This window comes from Pantherophis guttatus, chromosome 3 (assembly GCF_059756535.1).
Source record: "Pantherophis guttatus breed Tessera chromosome 3, ASM5975653v1, whole genome shotgun sequence".
NCBI classification, from domain to species: Eukaryota; Metazoa; Chordata; class Lepidosauria; order Squamata; family Colubridae; genus Pantherophis; species Pantherophis guttatus.
Window position 1 is genome coordinate 178403215 of NC_142065.1, and position 13062 is coordinate 178416276.

Here is a 13062-nt window from a genome sequence, read left to right on the forward strand (position 1 = left end):
ATGAGCTCTTGAACAACATTTGTGTTTTATATTATAGAAGTATAATATGCTGTAGTAAAACAGAATATCGCCAAGACTTAAACTCAGAATTAAAACTAATATTCGGAATCTAACCACAAAGAGAGGGTAAATAGTGGAAAGTACGTTACTGGATAGTACATCTTCATAGTAAGAAATATATGAGTTATAAACTGCATAGCCAATTAGGGAAAATATTTTTTCAAAGATCCGTGAGAAGAGTTAAAAATACAAATGTGAATAACACAGTCCCAGGAGAGAAGGAAAGGAAATTGGGCCTACAATAGGTTATTAGTAATAGTAACAGTTACATGCAGTACCGGTATATATTACAGGGACTAAAATAAATAGACTAAGATGCTGAAGTTCAGTATTAAAAAAATAAACCTGGAGACTTAAAGCAACAAGATTAACCTATATAATATCAACTTATCTGAAAGGGAATGGCTAAATTATTGGATCAAGAAATTGACCAGGATGATTTTAATTAAAGGAAGAGTGTTCAGTTAAAAATACTATTGATGATAATATTAATGATAAAGAATTTTTAAAAACTTGGTTTTTTATGTATATTTGCCCATGTTCTAGCCATTTGTGTGTTTTAATTGCCATATTATATCCACATATAGATACATTAAATGTAACAAAAAATACATTGGATACATTGGCAACCTTCAGTCTCAAAAGACTATGGTATCATGCTCTGAAAAGAGGTCCTAAAACAGCATCTGGTATGACTAAAAAGGCCAATTGGAGAGTGGCAATCCCTTCCCCACTGAGGGCAGATACATTCTGTCCCCTGCCCAGCCCCCAGATTTCGCTGGTTCCGGGACTGCCTCTTTGCCTCAGCCTGCCGAATAAGTGTCTCTTTGAATTGGAGAAGGCCATGCTGCGTCTTTAGCCTCCAAACTGAACAATCAGAGGTCAAGGTTTCCCAGTCATTAATGTCCATTCTCAAGGCCTTTAGATCCCTCTTGCAGATATCCTTATATCGCAGCTGTGGTCTCCCTCTGAGGGGCTTTCCGTGCACTAGTTCACCATACAGATCTTTTGGAATGAAAAATAACCTATCAAATAAGAGAAAATCCACAAAGCATACATTTTGACGTACAATATCTAGGGAGGTTGGTGAAAGAAACATGGGAGAATGTACCTGAGTGAAAAATATTCCATCTTTTATTGAAAAATAGATAGAAACCTATTAACAAACATTCTGTGGAAAAACTTCCATTTATACAATGGAACTTCCTCTTGCTCTCCTTTCTTTATTCCCCTGAACTGATTTGGAAAATGAAGAGTGAAGGGAATGAGATAAGAGGAAAGAAAAAATGCTTTTTATTCCTGGATGTTGTTCCATCAGCTGTTGGAGAAAACTCATTGCTCATTGTTTTATAAAATGCATATTGTAACATAAAAATCAACTTGCAAACAGCTATAAATATATAGCTGCTGCTACATATTCTAATGGCATAGTATAAAATATAATACCTTTGCATCATAACAATTCTCAACATACAGGCAAGTCCTTGACTTATGACCATAACTGGGACCAGAATTTCTATTTGTAAGCAAGGTGGTTGTTAAGAAAGCTGCACCTAATTTTATGACCTTTCCTCCACAGTTGTTAAATGAATCACTGTGATCATTAAGCAAATCTGACTTCTCACATTTACTTTGCTTGGAAGCCAACTGGCAAGGTCACAAATGACAGTAGATACATGCTGGTTGCCAAATGCCTGAATTTGATCATGTGACCATGGGGTGCTGCAACAGTCATATGAAAACTGGTTGTAAATCTCTTTTCTCAGTGTTGTTCTACATTTGAATGGGCATTAAATAAATGGTTGTAAGCTAATGACTACCTGTATGGTAACTCCAGCTAAATTCTAAATGGACTCAAAAGCTCAGGGTTGGCTTAGATTAGTATATAGATGAGAAAACCAGGTAGGTCTGGGAGTGTAGGCTGAACTGAGAAATAAAAGCAAAAACCCCCAAAATCTTTTTTATACCAGTACCAGTACCAGTACCAATTACATGAACATTAGCAATACAGCTTGATTTCAACGACCCTTGATACTTTTTTACTGTAATAACTGTACTCTCCAGTTATTCATTTTCTCACCATTTCTCAACTCAAGGGGCTACTTAAAAGATTATACAAGTTTGTGTATGTGATTTATGATCTTGATGATTAGACAAGATAGATTATAGAAAGAAGAGCAACATGATGCATCTTTAAAGAGAGAGAGGCCAAAATATATTTGCATTTACACATTAACTAACTGGTAAATATTGGAAGCTACGTTATATTTGTCTTCAACTTCTTTTCTTTTATTGCCTTGTTTGCTTTTTCTTTATTTTTTTATTCCTTACTGTGTGTTACTTTGTGTTAGCTTTTTGTTTATTAAAAGTTTTAATAACAAGTATATATAAAAAAGATTATGCAATTTTAAAAGAAGAATAAGCAATTGTAATTCTAATTCTTGAGCTATTGTTCTTTTTCGCATTATGCAGGAATATTAATAATCTTAATGGCCTGGTATGGTTGCTATTGAGTTGGCGTGATTCAGAAAAAGGTGAAAGAGAAAAAGGGGAGTAGTTCAATTCTGCCTTGAAGTGTAGGCGTATTGTGAGAATGGTGCTAGCCAAGGTTTCTGTGGGTCAGAGGGAGAGAGCTGCTGCTTTCCTAACCCCAAATTGGAAAGAGAAAGGAGAGAAAAGAAAAAAAGAAAATTAAAAAGACTGTTGTAAAAGAGAGTGGTTAGAGGAAAAAAAATTGCAGACTAAGGTTGGTGTGTGTGTGGAACAATGTTCAAACCGGAGAAGAAAAACTGACAGGTGGCTTCCCTGGAGGAAGAGAAGCAAATTCCCCACATGACAAACTTTTCACAAGACTAGAAAGAGTCTGTCTTTGACAAAATTCTAGTCTTTGGGGTAAACTGGGCAGAGAGGTTCTTCCCCCAAGGAAGGAGACACAAAGGATGATCAGCTAAATGGATCCAAGGAAAGGAGAGAAGTGGACTGAGAACTCTCATTTGTCAGTCCAGCACTTTTCTTTTACTTTCTTTCTCTTCCCCGCCCTCGCCAGAAATGAGGCAGGAAATCTGAAAGAGAGACTTAAGAAACCAGGATCTTGTTGTAAACTCCTATTGTAAATAGTTCTGCTGTCTATAAAAAAGAAAGAAAACATAAAAGCATCCACTGTCTAGGTTTCTCTGTTTCAATTATCATTCTTGTAAACCTAAATATGCCTGCAGTTATTTTATATCTCTCTTCACTTTCCTTCTTTTGTGACATATAGAACATTTGTTTTGAATACTGTAAAACCTCTGTAATGTTTTCTTAACCAGTAAAACCAGAAAGGTTACCTGTAACCTGTATACCTTCAGTAAGCATTGAATGGATAGTCACAAAATCCTAGTGTTTCATCTAATACTTCAGCTATTCAGCACTACAACCAGTTTAATCATGCATTCAAATATGTAAAGTTATGAAATCATGTCAGAAATTTTTAAAATGATTAAACTGAGAAAAAAAATATTCCGGGTAAAAAAAATGATGCATTCACATTTAAACAAAGTGAAGAAAAGATGCTGATTTTTTTTCATCTGCTGTTGTTGTTTGTATTATACACAGTAGTAAAAATGTTGAAAATATTCCATGCATTGTGCTCCATTGCACAAACATGACACTTCATTCAGCTCCCATTCTAAAATAATACCATTATTATGAGTCAATAATCTAACTTCAAAGTAAGTGTGATATCTCCTCCTTAGGCAATCAGAGATCACTTCAAGTCATCACAAAGATGTCTCTTAGTCATGCTTCAAAATGCATAAGATTTGTTCTTCTATTCAGTTGATATAGTTACTGGGAAGAATATATCATAATAAATTTGTTAATTTCTGAAGTGCCACACAAATTCTTTGTTGTTCTTCTGAGTTAATCATGAGTGAGAACCGTCTGAATGATGCAATAATAAGCACCATCCAATTTCAGAAAGCTATTCGAATTCTGTGATAGAAATTATCCTGGTTAGACTTTTCCGATTTTGCGCAACAAGGCTCATAATGAGCTAACATAAAAGGTGTCCTGCTGGATTGGTACTCTAGCGCCACTAGTCTAGGATTCTGTTCTCACACTAGCCAATCAATTGCACAAGCAAAGCCATTAGTCTTCCAGTGGGCACCTTCAAAACAGTCAAATTGCCATGAAGGCTAATAGCCACTGATACCAATTCCACATGCAAAAATTATAATGTCCATGATCCAGTATTATTGAGATACACACTGAACCATTTCAGATCACCTTAAGTAAAAAATTGGTATTGCTATTGCCCTCAAAGGGTAAAGAGCCACAAATAATATTCAACTGCTGTCAAGAATTGGAATATCTGGGAGAACTGCTCAGCTTGCTTATTCAGAGCAGTTTGCTCTGCAAGCTTGCTTCACTATGCTGAGAGATGAACCACAAACAACTCATTATTGCAACAGAGATAGAGTATCTCAGTTTTTTTCATGTAGGGTAAAGAATGATGACAGGTGCTCAATACGTTTTCCGATAAGTTGGTACTGAACGACCTTGAAGACTCCAACAAGCCAATAGACACACAGAGAATGTACCATTGTTGACCTCAAGAGAAGATGACCCTAACTGGCTGCCTTATGACTACCAATGACAGCTGCGAAAAAAAGACTTGACTTTAATACTTAATGTTACTAAATATCCAACTCCTTGCATAGCCATATTTTTCTACTTTTCATAGTAATTTTCAGCTTTAGAAGTTGGTCAAACCGTGAATTAACCCAACCAAATGCTGAATTTGTTTGTCCCTGGTGCAAAATAGCCAATTATCACATAAGACTAGAAATGGCAACCTGTTTATTTTGTACAGCAGTCTCATGTGCTTTCAAGACTAAATCACAAATCCAAAGCCCCAGTACACAAATTAGCATAGCTTTTATACACTTTTGAAAAATAAAGACACATGATTATTAAAGCAACAAGCAACAAAGTATTCACACCCAGGGTAGAGGATGACCCTCCCAGAAGGTGGATTCATTAATAAAATATTACAGTGCTCGCCTTTCTGTCTATAACTGATACGGCCGTTAATTTAATATTCAAAATTTTCTAGTTAGTTTATCTGCAACAGGAACTGCTGGCCTGGTATGAGTTCCTTGATAAAGCTATCACTTAGCCTTGCAGGAATTTTAGGGCAAAAGGATGAGCAAAAAGGAGCGGCCTAAAGAGAAAATATCTAAAAGCAAAATGAAGGTTGTCAACAAAATGAGGCATCTCTACCTAAAATTAGCTATACCAATCCTACAACGTCTAACACCTAATCTCAAATGTCAACATAGTAAAGATACTGCATAACTCAGTGACCATACTGAAAAATACTTTGTAGAACATTATGAATTTGGTGAAGTACCGGAATTGCTAGATCACCAAGAAGTGGCAGAATTAAGTTAGAGAGTTTGGCAGCTTATCCTACCTCAAAGAGTTGACTATTCAGACACCACCACCAAAACCACACCACATAGCTTGACACCAAACTCTCATATATATTATTGCTTGACTTTTAGTTGTGATTTCACCGATCCTGATAAAACGATTCCACAGTAGTATCAATACGTCTGCATCCTAGAATTTCTGAATATCCAACGTTTGCTCCCATATCTGTTTTACTAATCAGGAAAAAAATTATGTACTAGTCAGGGATGTTGTGCAGAGATTTGGACTGAAGGAAATGTAATAATTCAATTTGATCTATGAGATATCCTCGTCCTCATTTGCCTTTTAATCCTTTCAAAAGTTTTTATGAAGTACTTTTCCCTGCCTCCTCTTTTTTCTGCTTTCCCAAACATGCATGTTTGCAATGATACTTATGTCATGAGCTTTTTGAGAGTGGGCGTGTAGATAAGCAAGAATTTCTATTTTTACAAGAATATTTAAAGCATAGTTCATGGGCTGGGTTTATTTATTTCTCAGAATCTCTTTTTTTGAAGTTACTCAAGTTCTGGGGTGGTTTCACTTATTATAGTTCTAGGTTTCAGCCTGAAGAGAAACTATAGCGGATATGCCTGAATAAGCAGCAGATATGAACATTGAAGCCAAAATAGAAGAGGAAAGAATGCTAGGAATACCATATTAATAAAATAATTCCATAGAATAGGACAATTTCACTGGAGAAGGTCTGTTTCCATTTCTCCTGAAACTAATACTGCATCTACAACCTGCTGCTTCTGTGAAAATATAATTCATCACACACACACCCGGATCCCCTAAAAATGGTAGATTATGTCTCTATTGCATGTTGGCTGGGGAATTCTGGGAATTGAAGTCTATACATCGTTAAGCTGCTGACAATGAGAAACACTGTCCTGGTGAATAGATTTGACTCATCAAATTCTTCCTCTCTTCTTTGGAAAATGTATTTTAGCCTCTGGAGAAGTCAGATATTGAACCAATTCTTAGTTTTACAAGACTGGTTCACACAAATCATGATTAGCAGAGAAACTGAAATATTAAAAAACTAGGATATTGGTTCCAAATAAATCTATTACAATGTTAACATTATTGTTAATATTATCCACAGTGGGAAGGTATGTAGCATTCCAGATCAAAATTACCATACATGATTTTTTTTAAATCATGTAAATTATGAACTTAATTTGGCCTTGATTGTATATGTATTATTGTGAATGAGTTTAAGAACAATCCATCCATTAAATCTTTATACATAAAGAAGTACAAATAACCTCAGCAATATATATTGACTGGGATTATTCAGTGCTTAATGGCAAAAGGAGTAGAGGTGCTAATGTAAAGTAACCCACTTGAAGGAATAGATCTAATTTTAGGCTAAAAATGCTAGGCAACAAATGAGAAGGACTCTAAGAGGTTATAGGTTGCTTTAGCTCCATTTGTCCCCTCCATTCCTTTGTGTTTGCATTCTGCAGGTAACCCACTTCTCAGCCTAGAGGAAGGACTTACATAACCTGGTTCTTTACAAAAACTAACATCAGTATTGTAAGTTATTTTGAATCAGTCTTTCAAGATGAAATAGAAGACAAGCATTCAATTCTAGTTCAACATTTTGCTAAATACAGTTGGACTTAAACATGTATAAACTAGTCCCAAAAGGATACATTTGGCATTTTGCAAAAGACCATGAGGGCATATTGAGACAGGCAGCATTTTAACTATATACTGTCCATTAAACTGATCTGGCCAGAGGAATCTTTCAGTCTTCTTAAAATTTAATTAACTCCTTAAATTTAAAATATCAATTCTGTTAGTTGTAAAGAAAATATGAGTTATCAAGGCACAGTACCATCTTGTGGTAATTAACAGTATTATTCCAAAAACAAGCCTGAATAAAATACTAGAACTATCACCAAGACCACTTGAAACCGTGCATTTAAATCTATGACATATTTATTTTTTCAGTTTTGTAAATTTGAAGGGGGCTGTTAAAAAAAATTGTTTCAAATCTTTCATGTGGGCAATGTTTTCAAATGTATTTATCTACCAATCTGGATGCTTTTCTGTGGGTATGACTTCTGGACAATATAAAAAATCTAAACAGTTGTCAGAATTTTGACATAATACTACTTACCCCAATTTATGTATTTATTACACAGAAATCAACCATATAACTGTACTTTATAAATTTTACATAAAGATTTTATATTCACTGGAGAAAAAAACCCTCTTATCCAATATCTTAAATACAAATTCAGTTACACAAATTCTCCAAATTCCATGAATTTGTCTCTTTAGGCATGATAGAAGTTCCAAAACCATATTACAAATTAGAGAAAACAGACAATATTCTTGTTGAGTTCTACCTCCATTTCAATTATTAGTGAAGAAAACCCATCCTGTGTTTTTTACATTATTATGAATTTTTGAGTTCACTAGAGTTCACCTTCTGAGCACTTCTAGCATCTAGTCCCTTTGAACCAGTTCTTATCAGAATGCACATTTTTGCTTCTGTTCTTATCAGAATCCAAATTCTTGCTTCTATTTACTTCAAAGAAATAGAAACATTAATCAAAGGCACTCCTTGTTATTGAAAATTTTGCCCAAAGAAGACTCTTTCTCCTCCTCCAATCAGGTAATTGCATGAGCTGCAGGATTAATATTCTATAGGAAGACTAAACTTGCAAGATTTGAGTACACCATTGGGAGACCTGAAAGAACAGATTAGGGATAGAAAACCTATGTAGTTATTAGGAATAAAAACAACTTCATGGCACATAATCAATCAATTTATATACCATATTTTTCGGACTATAAGACGCACCTATATTTAGAAGAGGAAAACAACAAAAAAGTTTTTTGCCTCCACGCGCCCCATTTTTGGCCCTTTTTTCAGATCTTTTTTCGGCTCTTTTCCAGCCTTTTTTCTGCCCATTTTAGAAGCTTTTTTCAGCCCATTTTTTCAGCTTTATTTTGGCCCAATTTGGGGGCTTTGGGGGCCCATTTTTGAGGCCTTTTTGGTCCATTTTTGAGGGTTTTTTGGGGTCTGTTTTTGAGGCCCCGTTTTTTGAGGCCTTTTTCAGCCTGTTTTCGAGGCTTATTTTGGTCCATTTTTGAGGGTTTTTTTGGTCCATTTTTGAAAACAGGCAAAAAAAAAAAAGTCCAGAAAAAGGCCAGAAACAGGCCGTACGGAGGCCAAAAAATGGCCAGCAGGTGGGTGGGGCTTCGGCAATATTCGGTGTATAAGACTCACAGACATTTTCACCCTCTTTTGGGAGACAAAAAAAAATGCGTCCTATAATCCAAAAAATATGGTAATGGGCAGGATCCTTACCAGCCTTTAAAAATACAGTGATATAATCTTCATAGTATGAAGCCACTGGGGCCTTATATTCATAAGATGATCGCACCTGTTCTGAAAGTTTTTTCTACTTCAAATGTATGTACCATTCTTCCTCTGTTCTAGGAACCTTTCTGTATCATTGTATCAATATTATCACAGATATTAAGGGTGCAGCAAATCTCTAAAATTCCTGAAAAATGAATTATGTTCAGACAACTCCAAAAACCTGCAAGCTGTTAGTATAATATAGCATAGTGAAATATAGTGTACAAAAAAGTGTTAATTCTTTTCAACACCTTTTTTAGGCTTTGTCATTCTGTATACTTAGAGTTCAGTAAGGCATTCAACAAAGTAGACCACAACCAGTGGTGGGATTCTACTAGTTCGCACCGGTTCGGTAGAACCGGTTAAGTAGTTAGGAGAACTGGTTGTTAAAAGAAATCTCCTTTTGTTTTTTCCCGCTTTACAGGGTTAATCCTGTAAGGAATTACAACATTCGGTGTTGTTTCCTAGCCTAATCTTTATTGCCCTGCTTATAGAAACTGCCTCTCCGGCAGTATGCCTAGACTTACTGTCGCTTCCGGTTCCGGAGGTTTTTTTTTTTTTGCTTGACTTTCTTAAAGGGCAAGGGTTGTTTTAAGCGTTTTACACCGCTATTGGGAGGAAAAACTCCCCTGTTCAAGTTCTTCCAGCCGGTATGCAATGATCAGCACTTTGAAGAAATAATTGAATAACGGAGTAGAAGCTTTTAATGACAAGGAACCAAGATGAGTGACATTCAGCAAGGCTTCTTGGCTAGCTAGAAAGATTGACTTTCAAACGTGAGTTTACATACCCTTTCTGACTTTTGGTCAAAACTGGTTTTTGCTGAAGTTTAATTCTGTGCTTGGTGATGTTTAATCCTGTGTTTAGTGATGAGATAATTTTCCCTATTCAGCTTTGTTTGGAAGGAAAAATGTTAATCTCTGTTCCTGAAAAGAAGTAGTTTCGGAAATCTGACTAGTTCTATGTCTGTTTGTTCTGGTAATTGGTTTAACAAACAACAGATACTCTGTTTGCTCCTTTGCTTCATTCTGGAGAGCTTAAATGACCTCTCTACTAAAGGGTTTCACTTTATGAGCAAGAGTTGGCTGCTGATAGTTATCATTGCATTTTAATTATTTTAATTCCTGAAGGTGCTCTGGTACCCTCCCTGATTTGTAACTCCAGTTTGCAAATATTTCTAATCTAATGATTGGTATTTAAGGATTGGTATTCTTTGCTTTGCAAGCAAAGAAGCTTTTTGTATTTTTGTACAGGTAATCCTTGATTTACAACAGTTACAATGGCACTGGAAAAAGTGATTTATGACCATTTTTCACACTTATGACCAATGCAGCAAACTGTCATTAGGGCAAAGAAGCGATGCCACATGACCACCTGGCCACGGCCACCTGGTCACATGAAGCACCGCAGTTGTGAAATGAGTGACATGGTTGTTAAGAATGCTGCAACAGGCATAAATGATGACCAGTCATAAGTGCGAGGACCGGTCAAAAGTGCGAGGACCTGTCAGAAATCACTTTTTCAGCCCTCTGGGTAGTCCTTTTGTGCATATGGACTACTCAGAGGGCTGAAAAAGTTATTTTTGACCGGTCCTCGCACTTACGACTGTCCTCACATTTTACGTTTTTCGTCCTATCTTGTCACCATGGTGAAGAGAAGCAGTTGTGAAATGAGTGACATGGTTGTTAAGAATGCTGCAACGGGCATAAATGTGAGGATGGTCATAAGTGTGAGGACCAGTCAAAAGTGCGAGGACTGGTCAGAAATGACTTTTTTCAGCCCTCTGAGTAGTCCCTATACACATAGCCACAGTCACCCAGTCACATGATCAGCTAGCCCTGCCCACCCGGTCACATGACCACCAAACCACGCCCACCGAAATAAGCCACGCCCACAGAACCTGTTATTAAAAAAATGTAATCCCACCACTGACCACAACCTGCTTCTTGGTAAGCTAGAAAAAAGTGGGGTAGATGGCATTACTACCAGATGGATTTGTAACTGGCTGACAAACCATGCTCAACAAGTAATCCTTAATGGTATTACATCAACATGGAGGGAAGTAAGCAGTTGGATACCACAAGATTCCATCTTAGGCCCAGTACTCTTCAATATCTTCATAAATGACTTAGATGAAGGAATAGAAGAACTTATCAAATTTGCAGATGATAATAAACTGGCAGGAATAACCAACACCCTAGATGATAGGCTCAAGATCCAGATGGATCTCGACAGACAGGAACACTGGGCCCTATCTAACAAAACGAAATTCAACGTAGAGAAAAGTAAAGTTTTACACTTAGGCAAGAAAAACCAAAAGTACACGTACAGACTAGGTGAAACCTGGTTTAATAGCAGTAACTGTGAGAGGGATCTTGGCGTCCTAGTGGACAGTCAATTAAATACAGTATGAGCCAGCAGTATGTGGCAGCAGCCAATGCAATCCTAAATTGCATTAACAGAGGGACTGAATCAAGATCATGTGAGGTACTAATACCACACTATAAAGCCTTAGTAAGACCACACCAGGGGTGGCTTTCGCCTACTTTGCTACCGGTTCGTTCATGTGCACCCCTTTTGTGCATGTGCAGAAGCTTCTGTGCATGCACAGAGTGTATTTGATGACGTCCGGGCAGGTGGGTGGAGCCTTCCACCGCTGCTACCGGTTCACCTGAATTGGGGCGAACCAGTAGCAACCCACCACTGGACCACACCTAGAATACACACTATAAAAAAAGATACTGAGACCAGGGGTGAAATTTACTTACCTTCCCTACCTGTTCGCCAATGTGCGTGCACCGTCATCTGTGCATGTGCAAAGCCTTCTGTGCATGCCGAGGCTTAAAATGTCACAAAACAGTGACATCATGATATCCACGCAGGTGGGCGGCGCCTCCCACAGCCACTGCTACTGGTTCACCCGAGCCGGATAAAACCGGCTGAATCGAGACTCTAGAAAGAGTGCACAAGAAGAGAAACAAAGATGAATAGGGGCCTAAAGACTAAAACATATGAAGAACAGTTGCAAGAACTGGGCATGGCTAGCCTAATGAAGAGAAGGACGAGGGTGACATGCTAGCAGTGTCCCAATATTTGAAGGGCTGCCACAGAAAGAAGGGGGAGAATCTATTTTTCAAAGCTACTCGAAGGCCAGACAAGGAACAATGGATGGAAACGGATCAAGGAGATTCAGTATAGAAATAAGGAGAAATTTTCTGACAGTGAGAACAATCAACCAATGGAACAGCTTGCCTTCAGCAATTGCGGCTGCTGGAGGCTTTCAAGAAGAGACTGGACTGCCATCTGTTCGAAATGGTGTAGGTAGGCTCTCCTGCTTGGGCAGGTGGTTGGACTACAAAGTCCCTTCCAACCAGGGGTGAAATGCTCCCGGTTCGGACTGGATCGCCCGATCCGGTAGCAATGGCGGCGGGCGTGGTTCGGAGGACCAGTAACAAAAATCCCTGCGCCACCCCCCCATCCACCATGCCCAGCTGAGCTGCACGATCATCAGAGGCTTTTTTTTTTTTACTTTTAAAAGCATTTTTTCTACAACCTCTTTCCAGGAAAAAATGCTTTTAAGAGTTAAAAAAAAAGCCTCTGATGATCGCGGCTCAGCTGGGATCGTCAGAGGCGTTTCAAAGCATTTTTTTCTGCAACCTCTTGGCCGAAGAGGTGGTAAAAAAAATGCTTTGAAAGTCTCTGACGATCCCAGCTGAGTTGCCTGATCCGCAGAGAGGCTTTTCAAAGCATTAGAAAAAAAAAAAGTTGGCCACGCCCACCTAGTCACATTACCCCCACCACCAAGCCACGCCCACAGAACTGGTAGTAATAAATTTTACATTTCACCCCTGCTTCCAACTCTGTTATTTTGTATTTATTTATTTTGTAAAGGAAGGTCTGTGTAAAAAAAATTACGAGCGAGACTAGGATACAGTAAACCCCTCGTTATATCTGGAACTACGAAAACCATTGATAGAATGAGAAGCCCTTCTTTTAGCAAACTTCCCGATCAATGGAGAACTACATCCCCCAGGATACCACGCACGCACCCACCCATACCCCACGAGACTATTATCAGTAGGGAGCCCTGGCTTCCGACGTTTGAAATACAAACGACGCCGCGGAAAGGCATAACCGGAACTTAATGTAGGCTCGCCCCGGAAGTA

General features: G+C 37.9%; 2 long non-coding RNA genes across 3 annotated transcripts in view; both read right to left on the minus strand.

Annotated features, from left to right (window-relative positions):
- The window catches only part of LOC117672853 (uncharacterized), a 54192-nt gene extending 41222 nt beyond the window's left edge, over positions 1–12970 (minus strand). The window contains exons 1-2 of one of the 2 annotated variants that reach the window (XR_004593397.3): positions 12956–12970; positions 11665–11848 (exon numbers count right to left, since the gene is read on the minus strand). This is a non-coding gene — a long non-coding RNA (uncharacterized LOC117672853). Of the gene's footprint in view, positions 1–11664; positions 12490–12955 lie in introns of those variants that run through there. The other variant, XR_015733392.1, reaches the window with a different exon arrangement.
- Positions 2–10495, minus strand: LOC117672854 (uncharacterized). Its single transcript, XR_004593399.3, has 2 exons — positions 7173–10495; positions 2–5700 (listed from the first exon to the last, which is right to left on the minus strand). It is a non-coding gene; the product is annotated as an uncharacterized LOC117672854 (long non-coding RNA).
- Positions 12971–13062: the final 92 nt, after the last annotated feature.